General features: G+C 38.3%; 1 protein-coding gene across 1 annotated transcript in view; it reads left to right on the forward strand.

Annotated features, from left to right (window-relative positions):
• The window catches only part of LOC139727963 (uncharacterized), a 50,040-nt gene that overhangs the window by 14,901 nt on the left and 19,135 nt on the right, over positions 1 to 16,004 (forward strand). The gene's annotated exons all lie outside the window — the stretch shown is intronic.

Consider the following 16,004-nt stretch of genomic DNA (forward strand, 5'->3'; position numbering starts at 1 on the left):
TCTGCAAATTTTTAATTATGTCTTTAAGGTTTAAAGTTGCATTAGACTACAAGTAATATGACATCAGGTAGAATCAACAGATAAGGTATGTGTGTGTGTTTCAGACATTAGACATCTTTAGGGCACTATGGACGATGGACAGGGCTAAGGATGACGTCATGCCTCTACTTCTTCTGTTATCGAAAAATACTTCTCGTCATGACGCATAGACTTGTTTGTTTATTTCTTTTTTTCTTTGTTTGTTTCATTTTTCCATCTGAGAAGATGGCTAGATAGCTCATAATTAGCTGCATTAGCTGGTCTTCTATTGGGGTCCAGTTTGGTGTGCGGCAGGACCACTTCACCTTGTTATTATACTCCCTGCTCTTTACGATGATATCTAATGACGTGCATTTATGGGATCTTTTACATGCATGAGTTTTATGCCCTATCCGATGGACAGAGTGATTTGCCTCTTTCAGAGGGGACGGTATTATAACACACAAGATTACTGAATTAGACTCGGGAATCGAGCCTAGGTCCTTTGGATCTCCATGGAGGCAGACACGCAACCGACTGAGCAAAATCACCGCCCAAATTCCAATCAGTAGTCTTTTCAGTTTTGATATTTTGCCAGAAATCATTATTTTAGGACTGAATGACACCATATCAAACGTAGAATCTAAACTTACTGTCGACGTCAATCTTTCTTTCCAGTTCGATTTTTTTTTTTTTTTTTTGCTTGCTTGCTTTTGTCTGGGTTTTTCTTTTTTTGAGGGAGTAGAGTTCCATACCATTAATCAAACTGAGAAACAGGATTTATCATGACAGTGCTGAACATCAGTTTTGTAAAGGTAAACAGCCAAAACATCTCGAATTATACACGTATTGAAACATACCATCAGTTGTATCTATTGTAGCTCAAAATAATATCAAAAGCCGTCATTTTACAGGTCACTGCTGACGCATGACATGAGTTGGCATAAATATGCTTTCAGACATTATTTTATCCACCAGGTACCTGACATTTTTTTATTGTTTGCTGACTTGTTTGATCAGTTGATATTTCTTGTTTTGTTTCATTGAGTTAATTTTTTCTCATCACCTTTAATTACATAATTTATTTTGTCGTAGGTTTGTCGTATCATAGTCTGATTTGTTGATCACCGAAAAGAATATACGGTTCGTTATTCCGAAACACACAAAGTCCCTATTGTACTTAGAACGAGTCCGTGAATCCGAAAATGTAAAACGGTTCGTTAATCCAAATGTTTGTTGCATTATTCAAAAGGATCATTATTTCTGAGCTTCTATAAATGAAAAAAAAAAATTGAAGAAGGTTTTTTACTCCGTAGGTTCTTTAATCCAAAAATCTTTTTAAAAAAGTGGATACTAAGGGACCTTCTGAAATACGCACCACATTTCGGATTAACGAACCTTCTGAGTACCGTCATTACATAGCCATGCATACTGTTCTTACACCACGACATCATGGACAGAGATTCGTGTCAATCCATTTCGTGTTTTCTACCTCCTTTATGTTAATCTTTTCTCAGTGGCAATTTATATCTATTTTGTTAAAAATTTGTGGAAGGTTAGTTAACGCATGGACCTTGGTTAAAGTATCTTAACACCTAGCAAAACGTATTTCTATGAAAGTACGCAAAACGTGATATCAAACATGATAATGTGAGCGAGTGAGTGAACGTAACAATTTAGTTATCAGATATACGTGACAACTGAGTAACTTAACTTCATCGCCCTGCATATTGGGCGTTGTTGAGCATGCCTGACACATAATAATAAAGACCTGTGATCCGGGACCTTTGCGCCAAGGTAATGTGTTTCTTTTGACCTGTGCGATAGCATGTGGAGAGAGAATCGAGACGAGCGGCTGACGTATTTGAATCGGATTTGATACCATCGATTAACAAACACGGATTCATTATCTGTCTGGTGGTGGGAAATATGTTGAGATCTCTTTGCGGTAGGATGGGTTTGTGTGTTTGTTTGTTTGTTTGTTTATTTGTTTGTTTGTTTGCTGGTTTGGTAATTTAATCTTCTGCATGCCACATTAATTTATGTATGTATGTGTGACTGTGATTTGTGCTTACTAAACTCATTGGCACAGACGTGACAGAAAGAGTTTACATCCTGTTCGCCGAACTATATTTTTTCTCCTTGTTTTGCTTTACACATAAACTTGATCGTTTCATGAGATTCTTTCACTTCGATTTTTAAGGGGCTTCAAAATGAAAGTAATCTAACCAGAGTACTGATCGAACTTAATCTACTCGAGATTTACAACTCTTTCGATTTTCAGCCCATTCTTCCTGCCTCTCTTCCTGTTTTCCTGAAATTCTAAAGCAGGCAAAGGAATCGTTATCACCGGAAAAACTCGAAACCTCGATTTGAGGATATCACTTCCGTCTGCGGTGGTTAAAGCTGAAAAAACTGGAAAGGACAAAAATATTTGTACAATCTAATGAAACCTTTAATTTTGCTACAGATGCAAGCCAATTCACATGTACTATGCAGGAATGAATGAAAGAACATAATGCGCAAGGTTTAAAAAAAAGTTTCGGAGTAAGAAGGAAATCTAATAATGAGCTAAGCTACTCAGGTGCGATCACACATCGCCGATTTAGATAGCGGTTCATGGCGGTTCGGCAAATCGCCGTGCTCCGCCAAAGACCGTGTTCACACCGTACACAAACCCTGGTCATTCGTCACTCATCCGCCATAAACCCCGAGAACCGCGGAGAACCGCCAGAAAAATTAAACATATTTAATTTTTCGTGGCGGTCTCGGCGGTTTGAAATGGACAGTGTTCAAAACGCCGTCCACCGTGTAAAGAACGGCTCCTCCGTGTTTGCACCACAAGATCCGTGATAATACCGTGTCAACACCGCCATAACGTTTCATGCAAAAACAAATGTTGAACTTAAAAGAGAATAATGCCTCCGGCGACACTTCGTGGCGGAGCAATAAAAAAAATGGGGAAAAAAGCAAAGATGAACCCATAATACTAGATCGGGTAAGTATTATATTGAATGCTGAAATTTTATTACTTTTTTTATTTTAAAACATAGAGTAAAAAAAAAATAATATTCAAAAAGTTGGTAGGTTTGTTGCATAGTACATCAGTTACTTTAAAAGGCGTGTTCATAATTTTGTTAAAGTTTGATAACTTAAAAGATGGCCAGCTACGTGAACCTGTAAGTTATGATCAGAAGACTTATGTAAATATGTTGGATTCTGCTTTCGTGATTATGTATGCCTTTTTGTAGGAGTACGTGTTGATACAGATACTAGTATGTTAAAACTTAAGAGAGTAGAGGGAAAAGCGATGTTGAAACTTGAAAAAAAACTCCATTATTATGTTACGTGAACCTGTAAATAAACAGGAAACTATGTAGATATACTATATTCTTCTTTGATATGTATGTCTTTTTATTGACTGTAAAAGAGATATATGAAAGGGAAAAAAAAAGATGTTGAAACAAGCAAGTACTTCTACATCACTTGATGTATATAAACCTGCAAATGAACAGGAAATTTGTAAACCACTTAGTATGTTGGATTCTGCTTTTACATGTATATCTTGTTAATAACAGTTTATACAGGTATGTTAAAAGTTAAAAGAGAGAGAAAAAAAGCATGTTGAAACTTGAAGACAATTGCTTATTGCATCACTTATGTCAATCTGTAAATACACAGGGTGTTACAACGTTTGGCAATTTCTTTTGGATTGTGTGTACCTAACAAAGCAATACCTCCTTGTTGTAACCCATTGAAGACGAGCGAAAGGGCTCTGATTGCATCCAACTACAACGGCTTGGTATGGACTCCTCCACCTTTCTTGGAGAGCCGTGTTACTACCGCGCCAATCCGCGTTAGCGCCGTGTTCAAAACGTGCTTAGAAGTGTAGAACGTAGTCACATCGCGTTTAAGTGTTTTTCCGCCATTGTTTGAGGATCGCCATGAACCTCCATCTAAACCGGCTATGTGTGATCGCCCCTTAAAGGGATCGTATAGTTTTGATTGAGACCTAATTTCAGGCTTCTAACCTTTTGTGGTGAGATAATGAGAAACCTGTTATGAAATATGAACGAGTATGTAATTCCATGAGGAATTCAACGTTTATTTGACGAAAATTGGTTTTGAAATGGCTGAGATATCCAAAACAGAGCGATTCTAAGAAGTGTGGGACCCACACTTCATTACGATCGCTTTGTTTTACTTTGTTTTTGGATGTTTCAGTCATTCCAAACACGATTTTCATCAAATATACTTTGAATTCCTCTTAAAATGGTATGCTCTGTACTATTTCATAAGTGTTTTCTTGGTATCTCTCAAAAAGTTAAAAGCCCAATTCTCATCTCCACCAATACTGTACCATCCCTTTAAGATTCATTAGTTGTATAGAAGGAAAGGTGCGGCTGTCTCAGTGGTATACGCTCTTTTTGAGTGAAAGTGAACTGTAGATTGTAAGATTGTAAGATCATTCAGAATGTGCGGTCTAATCTTACAACATGACGATGTTGGTTGCAAAATTTAATGATGTAATAGCTTCTAGCTCAGTTTATTATATGATCTTCTTTTATTACAGTAAAACGCATTGTGACAGTTGATTTTTGTCGTTCTGAAAAAAAAATGTTAATATGATTTAAGTGTTTCTTTAAGAATGTGCTAAAATAATATTTCATCTAGCGTATTATGGGTAGAGAAAACAGGATGAAGTTTCGATGAAATCTGCAGTTCAATGGAAGCGTATACAAAGTTGTGTGTACGAAGAAATAGTAATGGCAAAAAAAAAAGGGGGTTACCGTGTCTGTGTACATGTATTACCTAAAAGAAATTCAGGTTTCTATCATATTATTTAAGCCGACATAACCACGTTTCACGTTTTCACCAAACAATGATAAATCGATCGCTTTGCAATCGCATACTAAGGGACATGAGTAGGCTATGTCGTCACCTCACACGTCTCCTATCAGTGATAATAATCATACGTATAATTCTGGTTTCATGTCAATAAGAAAAAGTTAGTGCAGATGTTTATTATACATAGCAGTGGAAGGCTTGTGTGCTCCTGACTGCATCCCCTCCATTCGCATTTGCAGTTGTCTTTAGTATCACTATTTATTGAAAACGTGCATGAAACGATTTGATTCCATGCATAGATTTGTACAGAAGTGGTTTTGCTGAAACATTTAGCATTCTATTCATCTGATTTGACTAAGGCCAAGTAAAAAAAGAAACCAGTTTCTCGTCCTCGCGCGCATCGATTTTGGCCGCCGCATCGATTTTTTTACTATTTACTATTTTCAAAATGGCGCTGAAAATACCAAGAAATTCATAATTCTCGTCCCAGCCCGCTCCCCGCCCGCATCGATTTTCAGTTGCCGCATCGACTTTTTGGATATTTACTATTTTTTTCGGCCGCCGAAAAAAAAAAATCAACAATTCACCTACCAATAATGATGTCTTATTTCTAATTACGCCTTGAATTGCGTCCTCTACTTAGCTGTAGTACAGCTGTAGCTTCTGTAGTGCGTATGTAATAACGCATGCATTTCACACTGCGAGCTCGGCAAGAAGGAATGACCCACAAAGCAATTGAACTGTAGTTGGTGGATGGGCGGGCCTGGGCTGTGATGTACAGCGCACTCGGTATTTCGTGATGTAGACAGGACGTTGAGCACCTTCTGTACATTTCTCTCGTGCTGTTGCCCGCTTCATGTGCTGCTAGATTGATTGCGCAATGTAACCACAAACCCCGTTATAACGAGATCCGTGGGACCGGCGATATTACCTTGTTATAACCGGTACCTCGTTGTAACCATACTCATTAAAAACAAAGAAAAACATAAGCATGACGTCATATATACCCATCGATGAAACTTAAACATATCCTTTGCGTTGTATATTACACAATTATTGAGCGTTATTATTGAGAGAATAAAGGGAGATTTTGTGAATAATTAGACGAAGAAATATAGAGGCTGAAATGATAAGTTAATTCTTTACTGTAATTCTTGTTTGTTAAGCCTTTTCTAAACACCAGCGCAAATATGGGGGCAAATATAGGCCTATACTGTAGAGTAACATACAGGCCTTGTTTACCGTAACTTGCTAGGTATTTTTACGCTGTTGGTGCCCAGCGGGAATGCGATGATTTCATGAATCATTTCGGCTGTAATCTTGTACACATGTACAATGTATGATCGTTGCGCCCAAATGGTTTAAAAATGCGTTCTTTATTTTCTTCCGAAAATCTCTTCGCGTTTTGTACGACCTTTCTTGAAAATATGTGACAGGATTGAATGTGGGAGGTTGTCATCCTGTTTACGCAAATCTGTACCAGATCTATTCAAACTAATAAATGCGTTTGTTTCTTTTTGTGATTTAGGTTAACATGCGTCATTCAACTTTTTTTACGCTACTGTCACCTGGCGAGATCGCGATGATTTCAGAGTAACATACGTGCGTTGTTTACCGCTAACTTGCGAGGTATTTTACGCTGTTGGTGCCCAGCGGAAATTTGATAATTTCAAGAATCATTTGGGTGTAATTTTATACAATGTATTATCGTTGCGCTCGAAGGGATTAAAAATGCGTTCTTTATTTTCTTCCGAAAATCTCTTCGCGTTTTGTACATCCGTTCTTGAACTGTTGAATGCGTTTGTTTCTATTTCCGAGCACCGATTAATTAGGTTAACATGCGTTATTCAACATTTTTTTTCGCTACTGTCACCCGGCGAGATCGCGATGATTTCATTCATTATTTCGGCTTTAATCATACACACTCATATTTAAATTATCAGTCGTTAAATGATAATGAACACATCCAGATCTATTCAAACTAATACACACGTTTGTTTCTTTTTCGGAGCACCGATTAAGTAGGTTAACATGCGTTATTCAACTATTTTTACTCTACTGTCACCTGGCAGGATCGCGATGATTTCACTAATTATAGTTCTGCTTTAAATTATCATTTGTTAAATGATAATGAACAAATCCAGATCTGTTCAAACTAATAAATGTGTTTGCTTCTTTTTCTGAACACCGAATAAGTATAGGTTAACATGCGTTACTCAACTATTTTAACGCTACTGTCACCCGGCGGGATCGGGGCGATGATTTTATTATTTCGCCTTTAATCATCCAAACTCATATTTGCTCAAAATCAGCAAAAGAACTGGAAGTCGGAACTAAAATTGGAAAGGATATAATGATGAGTTGCACACGCATTCCAATTGTCCATTTTTGGTCAAATTTTATTGTCGCTACATGAAAAGTTTTTGAATGCGTTATCTCTTTTTTTCTCGTTGCGCTGTGGTCTGACCTCATATCACGCACGCGTTTCTCGCGAAAAAGAAAACCGAATGATTATGTTTAATAATTAGTAGGAACATCGGAAGGTGTTCCTGTGTCTTATCGCGTGATTAAGAAGAAAACATGGAAGGAACGGTTCTCTGCAAAACGGGAAAAGACGTGGATAGCGAGATTTCGGTTTCCAATGTTTCATTTGTCGCATGTTTGAAAGCGGCAATTTGGTCAGGAAATGGAACCTCGTTGTATCCGATCAAATTGCTCATGTTTTTCTTTATCATGATTTACCGAAATTGTCCTCGTTATAACCGGAATCTCGTTATAACCGAACACGTTATAACCGATTCGTTCTGCCATTACACTCAAAGGAAAACGGGACCGACGCGAACACCTCGTTATAAGCGGTTCCTCGTTATAAGCGAACTCGTTATAACGGGGTTTCCCTGTAGTAGAGGAAACCAGCCAGCCAGCATAGCATGCGTTCTGGAGCTGGAAAAAAAAAATCGTGGAGTGATGGAGAGAACCGATCTCAAGCGCACGTGTGCACAGCGAACGGCTTTATATAGTGAATAAAATAGTATTCAACTGGTTCGTATTCTGTGTTTCAGTAAAAAGGAAATCAGGTGGTTGTTTCACAGGGTTGACAAATGGCAGTACTGTCTGCGGCATTTTAAATCCTTGAGCGAATAAGTTTTCATATGAGAAAAGATCTATAACTCAGTAAGTTTGTGTTGTGTTGACAGGCAAAAATAATGCTACGCATTTCCAGAGATAATGGTTGGATTCATAGGTTCAACAAGTGATGCATAAATGTGTATATTTTATGTTTAAAAAACGTGTTTTTTTTCCATACCCTTGATATGATTGAATGAATACAGTCACAGAGTAGTTAAATTGGTATACTTGTCATGCATAAACAGCAATATACGCAGATTTGGTATTAATTGTGCATCACTCAAATGATAAGTGGTTTATATATATCACAGTATTCACACATATAAACACATATTACTTTCATTTTGACAATCCTCGAAAAAATAGTAAGATATCAAATAGTAAGGACCTCCCTCATCGCCTTGCTCAAAAAACCCGGACGAGAAACTACTTTCTTTTTTTACTTGGCCTAATAAATATTGAATCCAAATTGAACGTGATATGCAATGAACGTCTGGTAACGGGTATCCCTTCTGTGCCACCTGGTCGGAGCTGAAGAATCAAGCCTGGGCACTTCATCCCCCCCCCCCCCCCCCCACCATCACTTTTCGGGGGGGGGATGGGCATTGTATCAAAATGTGAATCTGTTCTTTGAAAATATCACATAATTATGATACACATACACACACACACACACACACACACACACACACACACACACACACACACACACACACACACACACATAGCGAACAGCACACATGAAATAAGCTGTTGACGCCCAAACCACAATCAATATCATTTTTTTTTCTTTGGGTCAGAAATACAAGGTCAGTTTTTATACCGCAACACGATACAATATTGTAGCAACGCATTTGCAGCTATAAAACTGTAACTTTCGCTATCATTATTTACATCCTTTCACAGAATTTCTGCGAAGTTCGATTCTTGCTGGTTTGATAAAATCACCTCTAATAAATGTAGGTAAGAGATCAAAATTGTTCATCTTTATTCGGCAGAACTAGGTGAAATCAAGAAGTCACTTTCAAGATTTGGAGGCTTCTAAGTCTGTGGTTTCAAAGAATGCTCACATAGTAGGCCCCTGCTACGAGATCATAGTTTCACCGCCATGTACACTGGAAATCCGCGGATTTGGCAGAAGTCGGCATTGTTGTTTAGAGTGCACTTTGATCCAAGACTAAACGTTGTTTGTCCACTCGAGGCGTGATCAAAGTGTACCTATTTTTGATATCATATTGGATCCGGGTTCACTGAAATAAAGAGACGCCGCACGCCCGCCGCGGCAGGTACAGAATAGGTCCTAACCTTGGGCATCTTTCCTGCCTCAATGTAGGGTAATATTCAATGGAAGCATTTCTCTGAAACGCACCAGTATAAATCTCTCTATCGCTCTCATAAAGCGGCTGATAATTCCCTTTTTATCCAACGAAAAATTAAATGCCCTACCGGTATACCGCTCTGTCGCAATTTATGCACGTTAAAGCTCCTGCTTCTTTAATATCGTATTACAAGCAGGGTGTATAACCCCGTGAAGTGGTCCCGCGTCACATCCAGCCGGACCCGATAAAATACGGGCTATATCCAGCATCTTGTCAGATGAAGCATACTTAAAACATGCATAATTTCGTTTTCCCTGCATTTCTTTTATCCATTTTTCGAAGACTCATTTATATCTATATGATATCAGAAAGGTATATCATGTGTTTATTGACTGCTGTGGAATAACTTTTGAGCATTACAACAAGCTCGCTGTTTGATAGGGGACAACAAAAAGCAACAATAAAAACATAGTAGGAACAAAAAAACAATGAAAACATAGCAGTAAACCGCTTCCAAGTTTGAAACGATATTTGAAAGATCCCTGCTTTTAAAATCTAAAAATAACACTTCACCCATTCATCTTTATCATGGTATGGCACCTGGTGTTTAGTGATTATTAATGGTCAGATCTTCCTCTGTCATCAAACAATATTTACTAAGTGTCTGTGTTCAACCTCAGCTTTGAATTTAGCAGCTAGATAAATCATCATTTTCTGATAACATTGACAAGGATCAGCACCCTGACTAAGGCTTAGCTAAAATAGCGATTCGATCTCTTCGTTTATACATTTTGCATGGCGACTGGAAAAGGAGACTTAAACGAAACCAAAGCCCAAATATCAATGGGGTTGAGTAAAAGCAGCAATTGTTATGTATAATCAAGGAGGTGGCTACCAGCTCCCTGGTACAATGTCGAATACATGAGTAAAAGTTTGAGGAAAATCGGGCAACATTTTCAAAAGCTATGAATTTTCGGAGCCGTCACACATTGCTGGATAAGGAGACATCTACACTTCATGATGTCATTTTGGACAACGATATAAAGAAAATATAAGGGGGATTCCACAAAATTTCACTTTACATAAATGTTATACATTCCATCGACTTGTTACAGACATGATGTCAAATTTCACTTATTTCTTTGTACATTCTGTTGAAAAAAAAGTAAAAATACAGTTTGAATTTCATTGAATGAACTGAATAATGATACGAGTTATATCATTCCCACTGCTTTGTGAAAAAGGTAAGTCAAGTGCGCTTTCATGATGTTAGAAAAGTGAAAATGATTATCTTGAATTTTCTTTACATTTTCTTCATATTATTGTCCATAAAGACGTTATGAAATGTTGTAGACCCCTTATCCAGGAATGACTGCACCTAAACTTTCAATTTCATTACTTTTGAATCGATTGTCCGATTAATCTTTTACTGATGTTTTCCACAAATATCGCTGCTTTCACTCATTACACATTGGTATTTGGGATTTGGTTTCCTTTAAACCTTAACTTTCGCGCAGCGCTTTGCGGCCTGGGACTCAGATGCACAGGAGATATTATGATAGGCCTAAAACAGTTGCACGCGAAAAGGTAATAGTTTCTGGTCTTCAAATAGATCCCTACTTTCATTTCTGTTTATCCTTAGCACAATGCCCTTCGCAGTCATTGCTATTGTTGCTCTTCGTGTTATGATTGTGGCAAAATAAAGAGGTGTGAAATATTGTTTACATTTCCCGGGACATCCGTCGACTTGTTTGCGTCCTGCAATTTCGCTTTCTATACTTTAGGGTTGTGCATACAGCCATGTTTAATGGACCACAGCATTGAGATACATTATGGCCTTGATTACCTGTATTGGTTTGTCGTTGCGTCAGTATTATTTGTTTGTTTGTTTGGATTTTTTCTGTTGGACCTTGATCAAAAAGAAAAAGAAGCGGCAACACGACTCATCATCTATAATAGTGCGCATGACATGACTGCAGTGTGCCATACCGGCCAATGAGATTACAAAAACAAGCTTCTCATCTTCGCTTGGCACTAAAATAAAATCCCGAATCGTATTGAAATAGACCCATGAATTGTCTCACCTTTATACACATATTACTCCTTTGAAAATAATTTAGAATAGACCAACCAAGCGTGCAATGATAAGTCATTCTTCCGTGTCGTTCCCTCTCCCTATTGTCTCTTTTCATTGTTCAAACCATATCGCATGTTTCTGTGCGCCCTTCCTATGAGGCTCACAGCGTTTACATTATCATTTCACATGATAAAGTTGAACAACTGTTTGTAGGAGAACATCTATGTAGGAGTTATTCACGGGATGAGATATTTTACCAGACGCTATCGTCAAGAAAGATACAAATGAAGTTAACAGGAGATTATTATTCTGCTCTTTGGCTAGACAGCTTCTGTAACTGCCTTTGTAGCCGCTCTATATAGCTAGAGAGATATTTCGTGTAAAGTCATCATTCCGCAGAATGGAGACCCATGAGAGACCACTGACAGACCCAAGATCCCTCAGCAGTCTCCAAGACCAGATAAGAGAAGTGTGAAGGTGGAATATTGGCTCCAAAACCCACGAAAGATCTGGGAAAGACCAACAAGACTATTGAGAGATCACTGAAAAATCATCTGGCATACTCCCTGAGATGTTCGAGAGATCAATCAAGATTGCATACTCCCTGAGCTCTTTGAGAGATCAATCAAGATCTCGGAGAGACTTGTCTTCCAATGATCCCTTAATGATTTCTCAATAATCTTACAGTGATCTGCATTTGCAATTCTCGGGAGACTGTGAATATTCCTGTTTCACACAAAATGTTGATGATCAGTTATTTAATGTGCAGTTACACTTATTTATATCAGGGTGGCATTGTTTTTGTGTTCATCGTGTGCTCGTTGACAAAAGACTGAGCCGGTGCATTAAAGAATGTTGTTTGTTTTAAGAAAGGTAAACTTAAGGTTATATGGCATAGCAATCATACTGATAGACCAAAGTTAGTGTTTGACGTTTGATGATAAGAGTGATCTGGAGTGATAAAGGTCCTGTTTGCATAATTATTTTCGGGCAAGCCAAGACATGACACTATAAGGAGTAGAGCAGTAATCAATATTTTATGGCTTTATCATAAATTGTACGTGCCTTGACTGGCTGAAATAAACGGCAATCATTGTGACGGTGACACGTTCACGTTCACGTATTTCACCTGGGCAAAACCTTAACATGCCCAGAACAAACTCGGCAACGTCAAGCCGATTTGACATTCAAGTCGGATCAACTGCATATAGTCAATGAAGCCAGTTCAGAGTCCCATTTTAAGCAGAAAAGGATCATTTGTACATTTTTAAATTCACTGATTTAGCATCCGTGGTGTCCCTGATTAATCATGTAGTCTTTATAATGATACTTACTAGCACATCCTCCTGACAGCAAGCCTGCGGTATTTGGCAGTTTTAATAGAAAATGACTGTGAATTAATGTATTCAATATAGAATAAAATGGGTATCTGCCGAAGTGTCAATTGAAGGGACATTCTGGTCACCTGGCCTGATGCACACGTTCATTCTTTCTTTGAACATGAAATCCGCAAGGTTTGAATTTTCCTCAGTTTGTCTCCCTCTAATAACTGAAATTTGTAAGATCGCAACTGCTGATCTCTAACAAACATGTCGGGGAAAAAACGACCACGGCACAGCGACACTACCACCAGGCTATCCCTGGTTGCCGGCAGTGACACGATGAACTTTAAACAAATACCCAAGCTCCGAAATTTCGACATTGTTATGTCAAGTAGTCAAAGGCGGACAAGGCATTATAAATGCGAGAGAATATTAAGTAAAAGGGTGAAGGTTGCGGTTTGGATTTTCTTCGGTTTGTCTCCCTCTAACAAATCAAAATTGTAAGATCGCAACTGCTGATCTGTAATTTAACAAACATGTCGGAAAAAAGGAACCACGGGACTCGAACCTGTCATCTACTGCTTTCCGGGCAGCGACACTACCACCAGGCTATCTCTGGTCATGCTGGTTGCTTTCCCTGGTTATCGGCAGTGACACGATGAACTTGGAACAGATCAGCAGTTGCGATCTTACAAATTTCATTTGTTAGCGGGAGACAAACTGAAGAAAATTCGAAGCTCAACCTTCACCCCTCTACTTAATATTCTCTTGAAAGAATTTCATAAGTTGTTATTCATTATACAGCTTTGAAAATGAGTGTAAGTGCCTAACCAACTGGGAAAAAAGAAAAGTAATTTGTATCAATGTGCACATGAGATAACTGCCTCATTAGGAATTAATTACCACTGACCATTTTACCATTTTACGAAAAAGGAACATATAAGAATGTCCTCCTGATAAGATAATGATGGTAACTTTTGAAAATTATAAATCCTGCAATAAGATGAATGCAGTAAACACTGCTTTGAGTTTGGGAGAGAGAGATGAGGGACCTGCATATTGACGCTTTTAAATCTGTGCACGGTAATGCTTATTGAACGATCAAAGAAAAAAAACCCAGACACTTTGCATAGTTTGCGGTTTGTCGTGTTTCAGGTGAACAGACATGATGAATTCAGGTTCATTATTATCGTTGTGGCGTCTGCATGCATGTCTACTCATTTGCTGGATGGAAACTAAGAGTAACAACACGTGAAATCCAAGTAACTCGCAATAGCATAGAATGGATTCCACATTTTCATTGTAAACTCTTGCAAAATAACGATAATCTGGCGTTGTATTATAAAGAAGAATAGCTAGCATCTACTTCACAGAAACGCTTTTGACGCTATTCATATTTTCCTAGAGAAACTGGGGCTCTACTTTGGGGAAAAACTTGCATATAATATCCCCAAACTGGACATGAATGGTACACAAACTGAATTGTACAGTGTGGTACAACAAATTAATTGAAGTGTCTGTAAGATGTCGCGTTATCCATAGTCTGACCCAGTAAAAGTAAGTTGAACGTGCTCACTGTTGTATCTGACTTTCTCGGGACTACGCACTTAAACTTTTATTGGCACTGTATATAAACATGTTTCCTTTATGGCTGAAGAGGTAAATAGGAAACGAATTGGTCTACGAATTTCTTTCAAATTATATGTAGAGCCTACACAAGAAAGGAAAAAGGAAAAAATAAAATGTTAGTGAATGGATGGTGGATCTGTTCTTGCTCGCGTATTGCTAAAAAAGGAAAAGATTTATCTCCCTTTTCAAGCCTCTATGTCTGTCTCATATATATAGACAGAATCCTCCTCTCACAATTTTCTGCCTGCATCAAAGGAAACACTATAAGAGTAATTTTTAGTTGGTACTTTGCGCCAGAACGGAGAAGTGAAAATTAGCATACAAGTAAGATTGTCTGACTGGGAAAAGGAGAATCGACAACTTTCGATTCTCTCTTCCTCCCTCTTTCTCTCCCTAGTTCTTTCTCTCTTCCGGATGGCCTGGGCATCATCCACCAGCGACCAGAGCGCGGGAAAAAAATCGCAGTTCGGATAAATTTTTCCTGAGATCAAATTTAACTGTATAATTATGTGCGGCTGTTTGTTTGTTCGTTTATGTGTTTGTTTGCTTGTTTGTTTGTTTGTTTGTTTGTTTGTGTGTGTGTGGGTGTGTGTGTGTGTGTGTGTGGGTGGGTGTGTGTGTGGGTGTGGGTGGGTGTTTACCTTGGGGTATTAGAAGTGAGATGTAGAGAAATAAGAAATGTTACCTGGACCCTGTTTTATGAAGAGTTAAAATTGATTATATAGTTGATTTTGCAGCCTGTGTGGTAAGGAAATTTAAACTCGATTGTATCTTTTGATAAAACGGGGCCCTGGAAATGATACTCGTATCTCCTTTCCGTCTTCTTCAAACAACTGAAGAATTGAACATGTCCACTTCCTAATATTTCATGATAATCTTTCAACCTTAATCCATATAGTTGTTCCTATTTCAAATAATTGATGTTGACTTCCATTTACAGTAATTCGAGTAAATACTGGGCCAGTGCACTACCGTCATAAGAACACGGTTATAAAGAAATTCTCATAACGTAGTAGAAATTCAGTTCCCAAAATTATAATCTATTTCTCATTACATACTATACTGTTCAACTACAGCGAAATTCAACACATGTGTAACGAAAGAAACTGCCGGTCTCGAGGATTTCGTTATAACGGGAGTCGCCTGAACCAGGGAGGTGGGAAGATTTCCCACCTCCCTACCTGGCGTGCATCACTCGTTGCGCAGAGTACACAGAAATGTCTCGAATAAAAGTTGACTCATGGTTGCTTAAAATCACATTTGATTTCATGTGGTTAGTCGATCACTTAGATGAGGCGTCAATGTGGTTGAGTCGGCACGGGTATACCACTGGTAATTTGCCAAAATAATGAGTGTATCTAACTCAGACATGACTATCATCAACTGGTTTACACACATTCTGAAGATGTATAGGGTTGAGGAGGTTACTTGTATAGCGAATGTGGTAATGACATGATGATATTTTTCTTCTGCTCTGGAAATGACATTAGACTAAAGGGTCATTTAAACCATACACGCCTCGACCACAGCAGGGAGGTGAGTCACCTCCCTGACCACAGTCATATGCATGCAGGGTAAGTTATGCAGTCGTTGTTTACCATGGAACTCCAAGAAAAGAAAAAGTTACCTGCTAAACTTTAGTTTCCAAACACTAAACCTCTT

This window comes from Diadema antillarum, unplaced genomic scaffold (genome assembly GCF_040938485.1).
Source record: "Diadema antillarum isolate AM-2024a unplaced genomic scaffold, OU_Dant_1.0 seq00000160_RagTag, whole genome shotgun sequence".
Taxonomy (NCBI): domain Eukaryota; kingdom Metazoa; phylum Echinodermata; class Echinoidea; order Diadematoida; family Diadematidae; genus Diadema; species Diadema antillarum.